The sequence below is a fragment of the Apus apus genome, chromosome 3 (assembly GCF_020740795.1).
Source record: "Apus apus isolate bApuApu2 chromosome 3, bApuApu2.pri.cur, whole genome shotgun sequence".
Taxonomy (NCBI): Eukaryota; Metazoa; Chordata; class Aves; order Apodiformes; family Apodidae; genus Apus; species Apus apus.
In genome coordinates this window covers 65,059,437-65,079,506 of record NC_067284.1, presented here as the reverse complement: position 1 = coordinate 65,079,506, position 20,070 = coordinate 65,059,437, and the positions used below count along the sequence as shown (strand labels likewise).

The 20,070-nt window shown below is 39.3% G+C and overlaps 1 long non-coding RNA gene across 1 annotated transcript; it reads right to left on the bottom strand.

The window, feature by feature from the left end:
* Positions 1 to 9,787: 9,787 nt before the first annotated feature.
* LOC127382737 (uncharacterized) lies at positions 9,788 to 17,146 on the bottom strand. The gene is made up of 3 exons (XR_007889040.1): positions 17,037 to 17,146; positions 14,007 to 14,128; positions 9,788 to 10,505 (listed from the first exon to the last, which is right to left on the bottom strand). It is a non-coding gene; the product is annotated as an uncharacterized LOC127382737 (long non-coding RNA).
* Between the last annotated feature and the right edge of the window lie 2,924 nt (positions 17,147 to 20,070).

Here is a 20,070-nt window from a genome sequence, read left to right as displayed (position 1 = left end):
AAAAGTCCCTCCCATAAAGAATGTATTACTTAAATTGGCAAGAAAAAGATGTTAAGAGTGAAGACAGAGACACAGATAAGCAGACTTGACCAGTATCTCACAACAGACCAGTGCCATGGAGATGGGTGGAATCTGTCTGACTGGAAGAGGGACATGGAACTCTGACAGAAAACAAACAACATAGCTTTAGGAACACGGATCAAAGGGAAGGAAAGTGCCTCCAGCCTCACTGAACACCATTCCCACAGTCTGGCTCATGATACGAAGGCATGTCCCAGGTCTCCCAAACAAATTCCCCAAGTAATAGAGCTGAACCATTCCTAAGCACAGTATTGTAAACTACACTTCCTAGGGAAAAAAAGGAAAAAGGCAAAGAACTTCTTTAGAATATCAGGAAGGAATGCAACTATACAAGCAACTGAGTAACTGTGCAGACTGGTCCCAAGCTCCCCAGAGATGAATTAATAAACCTCATGCAGTCATTGGAGAATGAATAGCCATGCTTGTTTTGCAGATATGTACAAGTCTATATGAGTACATTTGTGTGGGCCAGATCCTGAGGATACTTTCCAGGTTGCAGAACCACAACTGCAACAATTTATTGCTGTTACAGCAGAGTTTGGACTGGTCCATATGAGTTCCCATCATCTACTCTAGTTACCATTCCCCTAAACCAAACCAGCACAACCATGAAAAGACTGCTTCCTGCTGAACACTGCATGAAAATCAAGCCATCTGCTAGTAACCACCCAGACTTTATCCACTTGCTTTCCACACACGCCCCCTCCCTCCCCCTGCACCCCTCTCCTCCCAAGCAGAATATCAAGACAAGAGGAATATCCTTTCTGGAGTCTGAAAAGCCACCCTCCTACAGCTGAAAGCACTCCCACTTGGCACAGCAGGCATGTGCATTGTGCTTTTCACCTGTCACATCACCCATCTGTGACAGACAAGGCCTCCTCTTGTCATAGAGACAACGTCCAATGCTGAAGGACTCCAACTTGAGTAGAGACCATTGTGATTTTTGTGGGACTTTGTTGGAACATTTAAGATCCTTCCTCTTTGCTCTCCCAGGAGGTGAGACTTGAAGAGAAGTCCATGTGGCACAACACACAAATAAACTTGCACATTTGAGATACGTTTAACACGCACACACACAAGTCCCTGGGATTTTTTTAATAGTAAAATAAACAAGAAAGGTGGGGAAAAGCAGAGAAAAACTCTCTCTCTGATCATTAGTGTAAGCCTAGTTCTTGGCACATTATGGAAAATTAGTAGCTTTTAAGAAAGGGCTTTTAATTGCTTAATCTAAGTAATGTGGACAATGGCATACGTGTTTTATTTTAGGGTCTATCTAGCCCACTCAGAAAATGTAATGGACCTAATTTTCATTTAGTATAGGTCTGTGCAGTTCCTAAAACATCTAAATGGCTATTAATTTAATCAGGTAATTTAACTATAGCTCTAGAAAAGGCCACCAGCTAGTTGTCACGCAATGATTATGAGGATGACATTTCTATCCCATGATGCCAGAGGCAGACTTTGATACATCATTTTCTTTTTGAAGGTTAAACTCAGATAACCTGCCTTTGGCATTTAATTAGCTACATATTAAACACTCTTTTAATAATAAAATGATTAAAAATTTTATTGCTTCTCAAATGAGGCCCTTTTAGATAGATTTAATGACTTGGTTAGAGCACTGTAGTTTGTGAACCAAACCTTAGTTAGACCAGTATATAGTATAATGATATGCTTTACAGCTTGCAAAATCTGTATTTTATTCAAATGACTGCCATAATCATTTTGGGTAAAACTTATAATGCATTCTTCTGTATTTTTAAGTCTAACTGTTAAATGTCATTGAAAAGTAGCTGAGAACCAATTGATTTCAGAATTTAAAGAAATGATGAAATTCAGGTGTGCTTACATTATGCCACAGTAGGATTAATGTACTGTATTTTATACAAAAATTGTTTATATTTTAAAAAAATCATTTTTCACAGTTCAGTATCTGTAAAAAAAAACACCTTGTGTTCACCTAGCAATGATAAAAAAGCATTAAGTGGCTGACAGTCTCCACTCTTTATTTGGTATCAAAATGTTAGCAATTTGATGAAAACTGACACAAAAAAAGATAATATTTTTCCCATTCCTGCATGGTAATAACAGTGTCATGACTGCAAAATAGCTGTAAAGATAGTAATTCCATGGGCTGTGCCCACAGAGCCACTATTATTATAAGGCAAAGCAAGTACATGACATTTAAAAATATATATTCATTTTATGTCTGTGTGCATATAGATTTCTCTCTGTCCTTAAACTAAACAAGTACCTGATCTACAGATTAAGATAATTATTAAAAGCTCAACTTTTTGCAGCCAGGAGCTTGGCCCACCAAAATCCCATCACCTTCACTGCCAGAACTAGGTCATCTCCTCACAGGCAGTTAGTTACTGGCAGAGGTGCATAATGTAGGAATCAACCTACCATCCAGTCCCCTTAAAAGTGGTCCCTTAGGGAAGTACATTGTCAGGACAGCTGGATAAAGAGGCAAGTTCATCTCTAAGTCTGTCTACCTAGCACTTTTCACGAGCATAAAAATGAAGGAGAAAAAACAAGAGCAAAACCAATGAAGAACTGAAGAATAATATCTTTTAAACTATATAGCTTCGTTCCCAAGACTTTGAAGGATTTGTCATCAACTTAGACCCTGCTAGAAAGAAAAGTCCTCAACATCTACTCAAGCCAGTCATGACAAAGTAAAAGCCAGTGCCTTCTCAAACACTCTTTACTGGCAGATAGAACAGATAATTTCCTTTTCCAAGATCTGACAAAGGTAAAGGGGGAGGTCATCAGGATTATGGTGATGTCCTTTTAATTTTGAAACTGCCTTAATCCCTGTCCAGATATAAATTGAGACAATCTAGAAGTTACTCTGCTTACAATCTGAGCTGAACATACCAGAGGTAGTAGAGGTCTGCTTCCCTCTACTCTTCCTATGTCTCCTGTGCTAGGGGAGGCACACCAGAGTCCTCACCACTAACATCCACACCGTTTCACACCTCACATTTGATAAAAGAAACCACACATCTAAAGAGCCAGGGTGAGATGGCCATGTCAGAGCCTTGAGTGTGTCAACAGGCTAATTTCCCTGACCAGCCTCTCAGGCACAGCATACCTGCCATTGTGCCATTATGGTGTGTTGGCCTGGCCGGTCCTTAAACCTTGTAACCACAGGCTTGCCTGGACCCAAGCTGCTGTTGTGGGACCCAATCTGCTCCTCTTGTTAGGTACTGCGAGGCTGAGAAATCCTGCCCAGGCTTCCCTCATTGTTACCCTTGCTTCCTGTCCCACTTGCCCTGGGGAAGTAACCCATTCCTGCGGCTCCCAGACAAATTGCTGGGGAACAACAAATGTGGTTTGTTTGTTTTGGTTGGTTGTTTTTTTTACTGGGCACATCTGCACAGCATAACATGTGGAAATAAGTAAGCTAGACTGGAACAAACCAAGTCAGGTAATGAAGCCAGCACAGCTGTACTGGAGTGATTGTTTTATGGGGCTAATACATCCCTGTGAGAAGCCTGGGCGGTCTGGCTCCTGCTAACTGTTGAGAGTTATTGTAAATGGCTTCACACAGTATTGGGCTGGTGCATGGGCATTTCTAACATGCTCTCTTTCAGCTTTTTTAGGCCACACCTAATTTCAATTAAGATTTCTGCATGCCTCATTATATGATACAGCTAAAAAAAATAAGAGGTGCTCTGCACCTCATTTGATGCTTGCAGCACCTAACCCATGACATGAGATAAAATTTTAAAAATTCTGCTCTAATAGCCCAAAGGCAGTACGACACAGTATAATTACATTTTCCAGCCTAGACAAAAGCCTTGCCAGGGAGGACCAGCACAGAAATATTTCTATAAGAAAATGTAGTAGGTAGGTAAAGAGAAAAAGAGGTTATCTGTTCTTGGACAGTTCTTAAAAAGGCAAATGCAGAGCATGTAAAAAAGTATCATTCCAGTATGCCTTCATTCTTCCAAAATGCTGCTAAGCCACATAGAAATAGAACCATGTACCAAGAACTAAAGTTTTTGGAAGCTATTCCTTCTCATACTTGGAGAACAGGCTGCTTGAAGAGATAGACGGTTTATCACCACTGCTGCCTTTGCACTGCCATTTTTTGTGAGGGGTGGGGAAAAAATAACATCTCAAAGCTTGTCTTAAAGCATGTGCAGATTTCAGCATGAACTCAAAAAGAAAGATGGTAGGAAATAAGACAGGTCAAGAATTTTCCTAAGTACTAGACCTACAAATGTCAGACAACAACAGCAAAGCAGTCTTTCTAGATTTTTTTTCAATAGCATTCATTTTAAGCACGCCTTCCAACACTGTTGCTCTTTCCATGGTGACTTTTGTTTGCTGTTTTATTTTTCTTTCTTGGAAGTTGAGTCTTCCCTTTCAAGCCATCTAATTCTGCAAGTTATTGTTGCTTGCAAGCAGAGGAATAAAACAAGCAGCAAATCTGTTTTAAAATGCAAATGCCCTCTTCCAGTCATGCAAGTGCCTGCTCTGGGAGCATGGCCACCATCTGCAAAAATTCCTAGACATACCAGCTTTCATATTCTCATTTTTCTTTGTGAATAATGACTATCCCTTTTCTTATGTTACACTCCTGTGCCCAGCTATTCAGCTTCTGCTTTTTCACAGGGGAAAATGCTATGATCTGAATATCACAGGATGATATCGCAGTATATTATTTTACTATGCATCTATGCTGCAGGTGAACTACTGGATGAAGAAGGTTCAGGCAACACTCTCTCGTTTTATTCCTCTTCTGAAAACATGCAGATTTTTCACATCTTGAATACTACGAAAGGGCTTCCTAGTGTGTTGGGTTACTTGGCCAAGGACTAAATCTATATTCAAATACAAATTATTAGCCATTTTATGCCTCTTACAGTGCCTATCAGGACTAGCTAATGTTAAACACAGTTGAGAAACAGTCCTCCAGCAATGCCACTAAGCAGATACTTAGGTATATACTTGCATGTCCTTATGCTATTCCTTTAGGAAGTAGAAAATACCTAAAGTGGTGAAAGCCACTATCATCTTGACATACCTACTTACAAAAGGGAAGTCTAGTAAAACTACATATAAAATTTTATTATTCCTTTAGATCTTTAAAAAACAGATAGAACACACAAAACTGTAAAGAAAAAGTAGACAATGAAGACAACTCTCAGAAAGATACATATGGCTTGACTAATAAATGTCTGAAATAATTTTAAACAGTAAAAAAATTCTTAAACAATTTAAACTCATACTATTAGTTCAACATTATCTTTTGTGATTTTAGATGTTTGAAGATAAGTCAAGAAAAGACAAATACAGAAAAAGGCATGCATTTTTATACTTCAGTATTCTTTAGATCTTAAGTTAAAAATGAGGTTTAGTGGCTTTCACTTTCTGGGCATTTCTGGGCTCATTTTGGCAAGCTGTACTGCATTTTGTTCTGCTTTTCTTTTAGAGAATGGTTTTATGGCCAGAGCTAGAAAGAAGCATTGCTAATTTCAAGCTCAGAAAAGAAATACTGGTTCCTTACTTACAGCATATGATGCTTCTGGTGGAATTAAAACCAAGTAAGCATCACATTTATTCAGCTTTTTACTTTCATAAACATGGAATGAACATAAAAAAAGACAAACAAAACCAAACAAACCAACAACACCCCAAAACTTCTTGTTTACTAAAGCCACCTGAAAAAAAGAGCATCTCTTTAACATGAACCTGAACTTCAGGCCCTGGTGACCCTAGGAGCTTCTATTAGTTAAAGGATTACTATAGGAAAAGGAATCAGTGTCTGATATCTTAGAACTACTACATTTAACCCTAAAATTGCTTCAAATAGGCTGGAGAGTTCCCACTGAAAACTAATTTAGGCAGTGGCAAACAACTATTATTTGTATCAATTCATAATTATGTGTACAATTTGTTCCTGAATCCAAAGGAGTAATCATGATCTGAGACAATGTAGTACTACGCTTCTTCAGCACATACCTTCGCCTATGCCAGAAGGCACACAACCTTCTTTTTTTCATTCCTGGCTTAGCACTCAGAAAACACTTCTTTGAAGTGTTCACTTGCAAGGAAGTGTTTTAAATTATTAGGCATTATTTGATCAGACAGTTGCCTTGTACAGATGCCTCATACAGAGTGAAGAAAGACCAAAGTTGACTGCTTTTGTGGCAATAATGTCTTAAGAGTGGCAAGGCAGTGATTAGTTTTCTACTGATAACCCTATCCGCCAGTCTTAATATCTCTTTGCCACCCATACAGTAACTCAGAAAAGAAAACCTTTCCATACCAGTTACACATTCTTAATACCAGTTTATTGAGCTCAGCTGCTGTGTTCAGCCATATACACAAGACAGAACACTGCATTTTCATCACTGAAAATGCTTTGCCTGTAACAGCCTCTGTTGCAGAAGAAAAGTTTGATATGCCCAGTGAAAGGCAGTGCTTGCTTCACTGAGGAATAAATTACAGGTGTAGAAGTCCAAAAGAGAAATTACTGCAATTTTTTTTTATATATACACAAACCTCCCACAGACAAGCACAACTTTTCCTATCTAGGTATCTTAGTTTTACAAAACTAAGGAAAGATCCAGCTTCGCCTAATGACTGCTACCTGCAAAACTCAGAATCTTTCCTTATAAGAAGTACATGAAACGTTATTCCCTGCCCACGCAAACCCCACATTGTTGTTTCTCTGCACACTTGCTGCTTTGCTGTCTCTCCTCAAGGACACATTCTTGGGGTTTTCATGTAATTTGTATGAAAATGTAATGCTTTCCGGCTCTTTCATTTATGTTATGCAAAGTCAGTATTCTCCTCTCCAGAATTTAAAGCATACCCAGTGAAACTTGACAGGTAAGGGAGGGTAGGGTGGAGAAAGGTCTTAGAGGTCTGAGAAAGCGAATATGATTTACAATGCCTAAAACCATAAAATCTCATTAAATATGTAAAACCAGCAGAGCTACCAGGAGAGGAAACTAGGTAGGGCTGGCCCCAAGCACAGAGGACGCACTCCACAGCCTCCCTGGTGACCTTCAGTGGGGAGACGACTGTGCATAGGTGAGCTTTCCCACATCGTGGCAGAAGTCTTGTGGGACATTCTTCAGCGAGGTGAGCTGCTGGAACACCACTCTGTTTCCCCTCCCTCTTCATCAATAGCAGACAAATATACCAGCAGATGCCACATTTCATCCACCATGCCACCTCTTTTCTTGGGAGTGATTGAGTGAATGAGAAACTATTACCCTATTGTGCAAGACTGAGAAACCATTCCTGTTTTGTATTGTCAAATATCCTTAATTTTTTTGCAGTTTGTCCTATTCATTTGATCATCAAGTGTTTTGAGCATATATGTAGATTTTAGGATTTTGATCATCCGTGGCCCAGGAAAGCCCATCATAGGGAAGATTTTACCTTTGTCTCTCATTCTGGTTTGAAATTCTTTCCCAAGTCCTCCCAAACCAATTCTAACAAAAGCATTATTAATATAGTAAGTCAAGTAAATGCTCTGTTTCAATGAACAGATTTCATAGAATCATTCTAGTTCAAAAAGACCTTTAAAATAATTGAGTCCAACCACAACTGAACTCAAATTAACCTAACTCTACCAAGCCGAAGGCTTAAACCATATTCCTAAGCACCACATCTATACATCTTTCAAGTGTTTCCATGGATGGTGATTCAACCACCTCCCTGGACAGCCTATTCCAGGGTTTTATTGCCATTTCATTGAAGACATTTTTCCCAATACCCAATCTAAACCTCCCCTGGTGCAACTTGAGGCCACTTCCTCACATCCTAACAATTGTTACTTGGGAGAAGAGACAGACCCCCTAACTTACTACAACCTCCTTTCAGGTAGTTGTAGGAGTGATAAGGTCACCCCTCAGCCTCCTTTTTTCAAGGCTAAACAAGCCCAGCTCCCCCCAGATTTTTCAGACAAATGCCATTTTTGCACTTTCCCAGGCTTATCACACTAGGGCTGCAGATGGGGACCATGTCTATGATTCCAGTAGGAGCAGACTGGACTGAAAGACCCCAGATACCCATACAGACAAGTACAGAACCAGGACCTAGACTTCATGGATTAAACCATACATGTATTGTTCAAACAACACCAAATAGATTAAAAAAAATTCAAAATGCCCACTAAATACATATTATTTAGTATGATACTAATTGAAATCCAGCCTTATGATTTTAGTTCCTTAGCCTTTCTTTTTTTTTTTTTCTCTCCTGTTTGAGTGAAAAAAAATGTTCCATCTTAAGCATGGAACTCAGCCTCCCAGCTTTGTTATGGATATGAAAACAAATGCTCAAAAGAAATGCAGCTGGCTCTATGCAATTCTCTAAAATACAAGATGCAATGAATGAGCGGTCACAAGTCTTACTGGAAGCATAAAAAAAACCTCTGGGGTCTATCCTTCGCATCTAATCAATTTACAATGTGACAATATTCTTAGAAAATCTTCTTTTTCACTGTATAAAGGCCTGGTATTCAAGCATTTTTGAGTGATAATTCCATAGTATTCAATTACACTCATGTGACAGCTCAACCGCACTAATGAGGTACATTTCAGTAAACTGTTGACAGAACTGTCTGGAAGGCTTCTTTAATTTACCAACATGCAACAACATGGGAAAAGCATTAGTCAACTAGATGAAGATGAATAAGCATTGGGGTCTGGGGGCATTTTACATTAACACATGACAAACTAAAAAGTGTTTTTGTCACTTGCTCTATTTTGCCCAAGGCAGTCACTGAATAACTAGTACCTGTTAGCGTGATTGACTTACGAAAGCAACAAAGGGATTATATTTATGAATGTCTGTATGGAAAACATGCCAGAGAAATGTCTTCCTTTTTTCTTAAAATATAACAGTTGTTTTGTGGGAAGATGTCTTACAGCTACAGCCACGCTGAAAGATTTTTAAAAATCTCTTCAAACAGCCTGCTAGAGTGTTACATCGATTTTTTCATTTTGGAAGTTAAGACTAGATTTTTTGTGAAGCTTCTTTAAAACATCTAATTCCTTAGAGACGTTGACTAGCCAGAGTATAGACATTTTACTAAGCAGAAAATGTAAGAGGAAGAGAGAAGAATGCAGTCTCTATGGCTTCCAGTAACACAAAACAATACTTTATGTATTTCAGTTTCTGCATATATACTGCTATTAGCATGCTTAAATAGAAGCTGAGGGATATTTAAGGAATTGATGGTATCATTAAACAGGGAAACTAAAATGCATATCAAACTGAAGACAAAGCAATGCCAGTAACTTTAAATGTACAGCTTCCTGTAGGTGTAAATTAGTGCAGCCAATTTAAAGGTGTGATAAAGAGTCTCTTGCCAGATGCACGTAACTGATGTATCTGCTGCATTTTTAAAACTGGAAAAGTTAAATACTTGCAAACAGCTTAAGACTTAAGCAAAACAGGTTGCACCCTGACTTATGAGAAGTGATCCACTGAAGGAAAAGCCTTTCTATTTGCCGTAGTTTGGGCCTAACACAACAACAACAACAAAAAACAGCCCCATGGCCGCTCACTGAGCTCCCCCCCTCACACACACTCTGGGATGGGAAGGACAGAGGCCACCTAGAAGCTCATGGGTTGAGACAAAGGACAAGGAGGGTTCTTCACCAATTAAGGTCCCGGGCAAAACAGACTCAATTGGGGAAAAATAATAATTTAATTTCACACTAATCAAACACACACAGGACACAAACAACACACAGAGCAGGGCTTGCATATATTACCCCACCCCTTCCTTCTTCCCAGGCCCAAATTACTTTGTTCCCGGTTTCTCTCCCTCCTTCCCCCCAGCGGCACAGGGGGACAGGGGATGGGGTTTAGAATTAGTTCACAGGCTGGTGGTTCCTGCTGCTCCTTCCTCCTCAGGGAGACAGGTTCCTTACAGTCCTTCCCTGTTTCCCCATGAGGTCCCTCTCATGGGAGACAGTCCTTCATGAACCTCTCCTTCATGAGTTCTTGCAAGGTGCAGTCTGTCAGGATGCTGCTTCTCCAGCATGGGCTTCCCACAGACTCACAGGCTGCTTCAGGAACAGTCATCTCCCCTGGCACATGGTCCTCCACTGCTGCAGATCCAGGTCCAGGGGCTGCAGGTACACATTCGCCCCTCCTGGCGCCTTCAGGGGATGCTCTGCCGTGCTCCTCCATGAGTGCAGGGGGACAGCTGCCATCTCGCCATGGGTTGCAGGGAAACTTCTGCTAGGACACCTTATTCCCCTTCTTCCTTGCCAACCACCAGCACTGCTCTGCTTCCCCAGCTCAGCTCTTATCTCAGTTCTTTCATATATTAATCGCAGAGGCGCAGCTATTGTCCCTCTAATGGCTCCTTAGCTGGGTTTGGAGCAGAGGCTTCTCAGCTTCTTTTACTTGCGGCCCTTCCTCCTCTGCTGAAAACGCTGCCAAACCAAACGAGCACACTGTTTAATCAGGCTGCATATTTAGTGTGTGGGGGGAAGGGTATTTATTCTGTTCTTGCTCAGTATCACCTGGTGCAATGTTCACGGTTCTGTGCGAGTTTACTTCCCTAGCAGGGACTGTCTGCTTCGGAATAGTTAAAACATTCCCTGATAGAGGATAGAAAAAAGACAACTAACACAAGTTTTCCAATGTAGTGGAAACAACATAATGATCCTAACATAAGACTGTGATTGAGGAGACTGAGGGGAAGCAGGTTTCACAGCCTTACCAAATGAGAAAAATTGAAGGGCTAAATTCTCTTGGATGGGAATCAGACCCCAAAACCACACAGCTGTCCATTTACATTGAATTTGAGCAATGTGAAAAGAAAATAAATTAAAGGGGTGTAAATTAATCTTGTCATGAGTAAAGCTTCTGAGGTTAAGTAATAGATACCCACTGGGTCTTTTAAAAGATCCATCTTTTCCCATTTGGATTTGTGCTAGTCTGCTGCTGTCCGTGGGCTACCTTCACCCTAATTTTTTTCTGTCTCTACTGGCGGTACTACCTAAACTCAATACTTCTTTAATCCATTCCTAATTCAAATTACTTAATCTCACCAGTGCAATCCTATTGCCTGTGATCACAAATTTTTTAAAAAGTATTTTTAATACTTTTTTAATGGCCCTCACCAGTCTCTTCAGCATTTCAGACTGGTAAATATGATAGATGAAAAGAAAGGGCTACAGGGGCAACACCTGGGGAGTAATACAACTGCCCCAGTCTTGTGCTCACAGTCCCCCCTCTAACCTCCCTGTCACTTGCACACCAACACCTCTAGGTCTGTAGAACAGTAGCTCCACAGAACAGCATAGACACAATATTAAGGACAAACTAAGTGCAGAGTAACCTGCACTCTGGTCCCTTCACTCCCATTATGAACAGATTCCTTGAAGAACAAAACTGATAGAGGTCTGGTGCTAGCTGGCACTTTCTTCAACTGTCCTCCTCCATCAACCCTCCCTTCTCATCTCCCCCTGCAACTCCTCTCTGTACAGCTGCAGTGTTTGTGCTTTGTGTGGACTGTACTGTCCCTTACAGCAAGTAATGGGAAGCCAAGAACTTTGACTGCATTTGTAAAACTGTTTTGAAAATGTATAGAGAAATGTCTCAAATGACAAATATCCAAAAGAAGAAATAGGGGAGGGGAAAGGTGATTGTCATATATAGAAGAGATCATTTAAAATTGTTTCTGAAGACCCTTGGCACCTTGTAATCCCAGTGATGCCTGATTGAAAGCACTGATGCCACAAAAATGGAGTAGAAAAATAGATGCATGTTGTGCTGATAATGTATCTTTTTTAACAGTTTGAGTCTCTGGGGCTAAAAAGGGCTGGTGTGTCAGTTTATCTCACTTCCTTTTTTCCCCCCTTAACTCTGATGCAAGTGTATTTATTATGCAGCAGGCTGAAACCTGTTTCTTACAAAAGTTTTGCTGGAAAGGGGAATTGTACAGCTTTCATTACTGCAGCACCAGTGTAGCTCACATTCCTGGTGCATTCATTCTCACAGAATTATTTGAAGGAGGGATAACACTCCAAGCCACATTTTATACAGCAGGACTGAAGCTCAGAAGTTGACACATTTCAAATTCAGTGACTTGACCAACAGTATGTGAGCATCTCTGCTGAAACACAGCCTTGAACTCAGGTCACCCACATTTGTCTATATGGAAAAATCAGAAAATCAAAGAGCTTTCTTTTCAGACATACCTGCTTCTAAAAACATGTTATTTCCTTCTTAATTGGTTCTTAGCTCTACTACATGTCTACAGCTGCCAGATGACAATTTGAATAATCCTCAGGATGATACGATCAGGCATATTAATAAGCCTATTGATGGGTCTCAGGTTTTTTTTCCCTGTTCAGCACTTGTTATTAATAGATTCTAACTGCAGTGTAATCAGTGAGACTGAAAAGCTTGGCATCAATCAGCTAGCCAGGAAAGGGCTTAGAGCCATAGCATCCAAAATACCAACAAGAGTAATTTTTTCTAGCCTGTTGAAAACACAGGGTTTGGTTTTTTTTTTAAAGCAGGAAAATTTCCTAAGCAGTCACAAGCTTCCCAGCATGTCTGATCTATTTCACTTTGAAGTATTTGCAAATGCAAAAAAAATATCAAGGGCAGGATTGTATCCTTCAGAATATTTTCAGCTGGGGAAACAGACAGGAATCTTGCAAAGTTGTTCCTGCCCATGAATACTCGACCACTTAGAGAAAGCCTAACAACAACTGTGAGTAGAGGTGCTCTTCTGGAGACCAGAGTTTATAGGTTTACTCCCTTTTCCCTTCTCCCAAAGATACTTAGAAAAACTTGGACTTAAGAAACCAGTCGATCCTCTGTCTAATGAAAAGTAGCTTCTTTTTTATGTTCATGCTGTGCATTGCCAGAAAGACATAAGAAGAAGGGAAAATTAAGATACTGGCTGCATACACATTCACTTCTGGCTAACACAATGAAACTTCAGGGCATCCATGAGTCTGAATCACTTTTTTCCTTAATGAGACAGTATCTAGGAACACCCATGGACTATGAACTATACCATGTCTTTCTCACATATCACAACTTTTTCAAGCACAAGAAATGATCTAGAGAAGTGAGAGTAGCTGAATGACCATGAAGGTCTAATCCATCAAGGCTCTGTGAGTACATCATAGCCATCCAGGAGTAAATTCACACTTCCCTGGCACATCAACAGAATTACTAACTTCATGCTCATATTGTTATCTTTTCTTTACATGTGAAGCAACTGGTCAGTGTAGAACCAGAATTAGGACACTGGAATACCAGAAAATTGTAGAGTGCTTCCTCCTCAACACTGCCAACACATAAACACATGGTCTGAGCCTGCTGGACATGCTCAGCTTTTCCAGCACCCTCAGCAAAGTCCATGGGGCACAGAGTGGAGCTCAGCAGCCTCTCTCACTCCATCCTTTAAGTGAAGGACACCCATGCCATCACATCTTCCTGACAGTGTTACTGTGCAATTCCAGAGATTGATCTTACGGCTGTTTTCTCTCTGTTGAAACACTCAGGAGGTAATAATGTACTACGTGCGCATCACTGTCCTGATTCTTTTGTTCAGTGAAGAATCTCCTAACCCACTGTCTTTTTTCATAAGACTGTAAGGCTTAAAGTACTTACTTTACCAGTGGAAATGCATTTGGGTAGCAATATCTGCAAAAAATGCACTTTACCAGTCTACAGGCTGTACAGGAAACTGTCAGAAATGTCAGTCAGCTCCATCCTCTTTCTGTTTGGCTTCAGTTCTCTGAACACAAGTCCCATTCCTATCTCTGTTGACTGAGGATAAGTGCTAGGGCAGAGGTGCTGAGCTAGCTGGAGATGCAGCCCTTTGTACACAAGGCCAAGTACCCACCATCATGCCTGCAGGTGTGGGTCTGAGCACCTGCAGGGCCATGACCGTAGGTAACACTCACCTGAAGGCATCTCACAGCTAAGAACAAAAGCAGCCAGTTGGTTCCTTGGCATCCTCCGTGGTAAGTGGCTCAGGTCCTAACTTGTCTTTCAAAACATGTCCTTATTCACGTTTGTGCAGCACCTAACACAAAATGGACAAGAGGCACTATCCCAGAAAAAATCGTGATTGTCCTAACAAGTACAGCACATACCCTGAAAAAACCTACATTGCTTGCTTGCAATATATGGCCTTGACTTGCCCCAAGAAAACAGTTGGGTGGGCAGAGTAAAGATATTCTGCTCCATCTTTCAGCTCAGTGAGAAAAGTGTAGCCTAAGCTGCTATTACTCTGCTCCTCCAGCTTGGAGCACTGACAATTCCTGCCCTTATCTGCTACAAGATCTGCCAGCCAAAAGATGACACACATGCCTTGTTATGACAAATTGCTTAATTACAAGTTTGGCAATATGTAATACTTCGTATTTGCTATTATCGTCAAAGCAGAAGAAACTGAAAAAAACATCCATTACCCTGAGAAAAAAAAGTCCACTGATACCATAAATTTCTGATAAAGAAATGAAGTAGGTTCAAGTTTAATCACACCAGCAGTAAATCAAATATCAAATTTAAAACAACGAATTACAAAGAGCCTCCTCACAGTCACTTAGCATTGATAAATTAGTAATGTAATATTAAATTATTCATATCTTCTTTTTTTTCCTTAGGACTATAATGATATACTGTACACAGCACTGATAATTTACTTAGGCTGAGTCCATTCATTTAATTATGCTGCTAAACTTGGTAGGCCAATTGGTCATCATGAGAGTTTCCAGGCAAGCTAATCACAAATATATAGAACATGTCCCTTATTGTCCCCAGCGGCTAAGTGCTAAAATGCTATTTAGTGCTCAGAAGGTTAATGTCCTGCTTATGTAAATTGTCCAATTTAACATTCAGCAGCAGTATCATAAATTCTGGCTCCAGGATTTCATTAAACGTATGTTCAAACTAGTTGACCTTAAAGGTTAACAAGCACAAGTTAAACAGGACAATTATTTAACTCGCTTCTTATCAAGAGACTGAAGCGCTCTAGCCATTTAATAGTTATGCATACTTCACAATTAGAATTCTTAAAAGGTCTCTGATAAAGCGGCAGGTCATGAATTTTCATAAGGATGTCAGATAATAACTGTTTATCTGCACTTGTTTTTCTTTCTTATAAACTTAAACTTTGATCTTAACATTCAATTAGAAAAGATTCTAGAGAGAAAGAGGAGGTGACTCAAGAAGCTCTCTTCACATTAATTTGAATTGAAATTAAGCTTTAAAAACATTGCATCTGTATTGTCTCCTCCAGAAATTAATTCAGAAGTTAGCAACCTATTCTTCGAGCAAAAAAACACTTCAGCCTTTCGGCAATAGCCAATCGAGAAACACTGAATGCCAGATGATTACATCAGGTTACATCATATTACATCAAGTTAACCACTGCATTTTTATGTAAATCATAGGAAAAAAGTCTCCCTGTGCATCATGAAATAATTTGTATTATACATGGTCAACTTGCTTCTTAATATGTTAACCAAAGATGAAGACAGATTAGCCGAGACCATGTCTTTCTTTTCGCACTGCCCTATTTCTCACACGGCGTCTTTTCCTGAGGCTTTTGTGAAATATGAACAGCAGCTCCAGAATGTGGCTGCCACAGCCACTGCTACCTGTGGCAGCAGTGATGCATGGAGAGCTACCTCTCTACTGACATTTCAAATACCAAATTCACAACTTCTAAATGCAACAAGATCAAGCCGTAGCTTCAGGGATACATTAAAACTGTAAACATACTCAGGAAATCTCAGGATCTGACAGTAACTATATTCCAAGGAAGTCATAGGAACCATTATTATTTTAAAAGCTTTGCTGTATTAATTGAGTTTGTTTTCAGATAAAATAGCAACTACGAGGAGTTTTATATTTACAAATAATGTAAATCCCACAGTATTTTAGAGACAGAAAAAAAAAAAAAAAAAGGGGGGGGGGGGAGTGGGGGGAGAATTATTATTTGAGAGATAAAAAGTCTTTTCTTTATTGTATATGATTATGCTTTCACCCAGCTTGTAATATGAGAAATTTTTTAGTGCAAAATTTTACTCCTGATGGTGTCTTTCACAAAAAAGGAACAAAGGACACTTTGGAGCTAGGGCCCAATTTTTTTCAGCAACACATAAAACCAATGCTGGTCAGTTTGAGAAAGTCCATGAAGATGGGAAGTTGACTTCAAGATTTTCAGTATTCTCTATGAAAAGTTTTGTATTCTAAAAGGTATCAGATAACTACACATTTTTGGCAGTCAGGACAAATACTCAAGAATAAAGTTATATCATGTAAGCCTCTAGGGAAAAGGACTAACACTTTGTAAGAGCTGCTACTTGTAGTACATTCAAACCAGTCCATGGAAATACGATACATTCTAATTTTGTGCAATTAGCAACTCCTTTGGTTTGGTTCACCAGAGTTTTGTTTCCTAAAAGCACTGTAATTTAATGATGGCAAAGGAGCAGATGAGGAATACTCATTCCTCTTTCTAAAGGTTATTGAAAACTCTGAAGAAAGAAAATAATATTCTAGCATCCTGAATTATGACTTTGTGTATGGCTCTTTTTCCAAACTTCATCTTCTGAATTCTGGCTTCAAATTCTTCCTGAAAGATGACATAAATAAAACTGAATGGCTAATGGACTAAAAACACTTATGACCATGTTTTCATAACGAACATTATTAATAGCTTCCTTTGCACATGCACTGACATATAGTGCAATACTAATTTCTAAAGTAAGATTTAGAGCCCTATTTGCAATAAAAAGCTAACAGATGCAAATAAAAAATGAGAGATTTGATTATATAGCTGGATTTCTATTAAGGATAAACAGAAACATTTTCCTCTAAAGGCAGAATGTGCTTCCACAGAGCTTAATTAGAAGCTCACACATGTATCTGGGAACAACATTCATCTTCTCAGACAGACTTGGGTATGTTTCTTTTATTCTTACCAACAGTACCAAAAACCTCCGGTCTGCTTTTTAGTAGTGATGCATACACACACCCTACTTTGACTCTTCCTAAAATGGTGAATCTTCATACCTGAAAAATCAGGTCCAGAGATTAAAGATTATCTAAAAAACAAACAAACAAACAAACAAACAAACAAACAAAAACAGCAAACAAAATTTATACGAAATCCCAAACCCAAAAGACCCAAGGAAACAAAACTGCAGGAAAAAATGAGAAGCCAGGCTTCTAGTTTTTCCCATTTCCCCCTCTTTTTCTTAAAGGGCAGTAATGAGAGCTTTAAACTTAGAAATGAAGACACATGAGCTGAAAAACTATGCAAAATGCAGCAGCCTGCCTATTGGTTCATATAGATCATCATAAACCCTGTCTCTTCACAAATCCCAAGCTAGCTAAATGTTTTTGACAAAAAATTGAGAGCCAAGTTGTTTGGGGTTTTTTGCTGCTGCCACCACAGTCCCCCATGGGAACCACATTCCTGTGGAGGAAGCGAAGCACATGCCAGCACGGGGAGTCTCAACACTCTCATGAAGCTGATTTACTCAATAGGACTGACTCTCAAAACAAAGCCAAGCAAAATAATGAAAGTAACTGCTTTTGGAATTAAAAGTGAAGCTTATTTCTCTGACTTTGCATTCTTTCAATAATTGAAAAAACACTAAATCAAGCAATTCAGCTCTCCTAGAGATTCATATGAAAGCCTATGTTATTCTTTTCTCAAATACTTAGTAAATAATGCAGTGATGAGGCTCAAACAAAACCTTAGGCAAAAGACCAAAAGACCACACAACTCTGAAGCTGCAGGTTTTATAGGAATCAAGTATCCTCACCATATCAGTGTGCTTTTTGTGGTGGCTACTGCCCAGAGACACCTCCACTGTTGTGCTAGTTGGTTGTCTCCAGATAGGGTGACAGTAGCAAGGCCTACCTTATAAAAGAAGGACCTGAGAAAAGCAAAGGCATTTCAAGCACTGTTTGGTCTGAAACATGACAAATAGCTACAGAGGTTCAGCTAAGCCCCTTGTTCCGGTCAGTAACTTCATTTACAGGAAAATTGCTCAGTGGAATCAGGGAGTTCAATTGCAATAATAATTTCTGTTGAGGCTAGAGAAGGGGGGAAAAAAGGATTCATGTTTAGTTAATGTTAGCATTCAGATGAAAGCTGAAAGAGTAATTTTACCATAACAGGTTCATCCATTACTAATTTCATCATCAAGGTAAATGTATCACTAGACGTTTATAGGCAAGAAAATGAATTTGACAATCATCAGGAGTTACAGCTTTGCACAGGGAATAAAAACATACTATGAAATTGTTTCCCATTAACATTGTGGGAGATCTGCAACCGATTTCAGAGGAACCAGGTATTTCAGGGAACCACTTGCCTTTTATTAACGATGAAAGCCTCCTAAAACACTTTGAAAAACAATCCCAGTGCTACCTGGGAGGGCGCCAGTTTCAAGAACACAGAAAGAAAAACGCTCGATGAAGACAGCTTAGATGATGAATCTCTCTAGCACTCATGCTAGCAACATGCGTATCTTGCTTGATAGCGCTACCTCTTCCTTCCCCTTTTTTCTCCATCTCTAAACATACAAAACACACTTCTCACAGGCCTGTGTAGGTAGCTCTAAACACATTCCAGTCACAGTAAGTCTCCTGATAGATCTCACCTTGTTTAAATTAGTTTTAACTACAGTTGTGACCCAAGTTCTCATTCAGCTGAAGGCGTATTAGCTGAATTCACTGATTTGTAGATGATCTCCACGGTGAGGAGGAGGGAGTGTAGGAGAAGGAATTGATTTTTAGAAATAAATTACTTTGCAGCGGTGTATCTGAATGTAAAGTTTAGTTTCCTCTGTTTAAAGTGCCCTTTGTGACCTTACTACTAGCAAAGTTCAGGTTCTTAAAAACTTACCATTACTCGAAAATCTGAGAGTATGACAGGACACTGGTTGTAAACCAATACCCACTGCAGTTCAGCTGTCAGGAGAAAAAAAAATAAAGCTTAATAATTTTACAGAAGATTTACTGATAAGAGAATCATGGCTTTTCATAAGCACTCAGGCGCAATAAGTACATCCCAGTTGCAGCTCACGTGCCCACAACCTCATGTATTCAGGCTTCATCAAGGTAATTCACACACATGCTCAGTCAGCACATGTTTCAAGCTCACAAGCACTCATGGAGAGATTTCATATGCTGAAAGTTCATGGGTGTATAAAAGCCTTGCTGAACAGGAATAGGAATAGGAATTTAGAAGCTTTTTGAAGTCATATTTAATTTCTTTATTTACTTATTTTTACTGATTGGAGTAGGTTAACTTACGCAATCAGGTGCTATTGAAGGCAGGTGTATAAAAATCTGGTATTAAATGAAGTGTAAAAATAGATGCAGTTGCTGATCTTGTGCAAACAAGTTAGAAGATATAGGTCAAGTCCAGCTAAAAAGCAGACTTTCCCAGTTTTTTAGTTAAATAAAAGATGTAATGGACATTTTAAACTAGTTAAGCATGAAATCTTTCTTTAGTTCTTATACCATTGTACAAGGCTATTATCTCATCCTCCTCAATTATCCCAATATAGTTTTTGCTTTGTAACTGCAATACTGTTTTTGGCTAACCCTTCTGTATCTCTATTTATAATTAATTTTGTGGCCAATATGAAATCATTGCAGTGAGGCTTCACCTGGTTTTGTGAAGACTGTTATAATAATTAACAAAGCAGATTCAGAAAGGTTTTACAATTTGAGATAATAATTAGGCATAATTTTAAAATATTCAGGTTAACAAATCAGATAAAACTTTTAAATAAAAATATATATAAATGTCCCTAAGACTATTCTGTAGTAGTGAATGACTCACCTTTTAATTCATCACCTTGGAAGATTATCATTCTCTGCAGTTTGTTGCTTTATAACTGGTGAGATATTCCCACTGTCAGAATTTACAGGAACTGCCCCTGCACAACCCTCAGTGCACTAAGTCACTGCACTGACACTTTTGTCACAATCGGA